The 1,420-nt window shown below is 31.2% G+C and overlaps 1 pseudogene; it reads right to left on the reverse strand.

Annotated features, from left to right (window-relative positions):
* Nucleotides 1–1,420, reverse strand: part of LOC105816698 — a 13,393-nt pseudogene that overhangs the window by 2,036 nt on the left and 9,937 nt on the right.

A 1,420-nucleotide genomic window follows, 5' to 3' on the forward strand; every position in this document is an offset into this window, starting at 1 on the left:
ATCTATAACACCCATAAATTGGACCACCAAAAAACTCGGTTTTCTATGGGCAACTAAATCAGAATGCAGGTTGTATAAATCCAATATCTGGCAATGTGTTTATAGTGACCATGCGGAGGCATGGTGTGTGCTATATTTGTAGAAAGTCAGACATGGGCAGAAAAGAGAAGAGAAAAAAAGTCATACAGCTGATAAAGGAATGGTGCCAGCTTGAATCCTGATTTTATGAAGCCTAACTCAAGACATTTTGTAAATTATTTTTTCTTAGCTTAAGCAAGAATTAGTTAAACTTTATTCCTTGAATTTAAAATGTGTTTAAAATAACAGGAGATTAAATTGTTGTTGGGAAGGGCTGACATTATTTTCTAGTTTATCTAGTTTGAAACAATTAAAAATTATTTGCCAGGCATGGGTCAGAAAAACTCAATCCCTCATCTACTTCTTGCTCAAGTTGTCTTGATTTTCTTCTAGATAATGTATATATAGTTTCTGTGTCATTCTTGACTCTCCTGAGATATCAAATTCTTATGCCAGGGAAATTATCCCTCTCTTTCTATATAGGAACTTAATTTAAATTCATTTAAGAAGTATAATCCTAATCATTTGTGTTTCCAAAGAGATTTATTCCATTTAGTGTTCTTAAAAATGTCTCTCATTGATTATTCATAAGAAATATTAATAGACATGAAATACACAGAAGAAAAATTTCAAAATATATCAAAGTATATACTGTAAAAATAAATGTCTCCTTCCTACATCACCTGTCACCGCTCTCATATTTTACTCTATAGGCGGCTAATGCTATCACTTTTATCTAAAATTTAATTGAATTTTCAGTTTTTATAGTTTTCTGATTTTAATGTTTTCAATATATATTATACTCACGGGGTTCAAAAATGTAAAGGTAGAAAAAATATTCAAAAATTTTTTCTGGTCTCACACTTGACCCTCACTCACATAAACTCCTCTCCCCATGGGAAATTAATCAGCTGTATGATTTGTGTGTATTCTTTTAGATACATTCTATGGGTAAATAGTCTTAATTCACTCCTTTGTTTACATAAAATGATACTGCGTTATACACATTGTTCTTTGCTTTTCTACTTAATAATGTATCTTAGAAGTTATTCCATGATGTTACGTAAAGAGCACCTCCATTCTTTTTTATGGCAGGTGCTCCTATGAATGGCTTATTTTGATACCTACTGATGGACATTTACATTTATTTGGATTTATAAATAATGTTTCACACGTCAGTTCACACCTGTGCTATGTCCATTTATAATTTTTTTAGATATTACTAAATTGCCCCCTACAGAGGTTCTACCAGATTACCATCCAACCATGAACATATGATTCACTGTTTTACCACAGTTCCTAATATAATAGCACATTTTAGCTAACGTTAGATATACATTAT

Source organism: Propithecus coquereli, unplaced genomic scaffold (genome assembly GCF_000956105.1).
Source record: "Propithecus coquereli isolate 6110/MARCELLA unplaced genomic scaffold, Pcoq_1.0 Scaffold382, whole genome shotgun sequence".
NCBI classification, from domain to species: domain Eukaryota; kingdom Metazoa; phylum Chordata; class Mammalia; order Primates; family Indriidae; genus Propithecus; species Propithecus coquereli.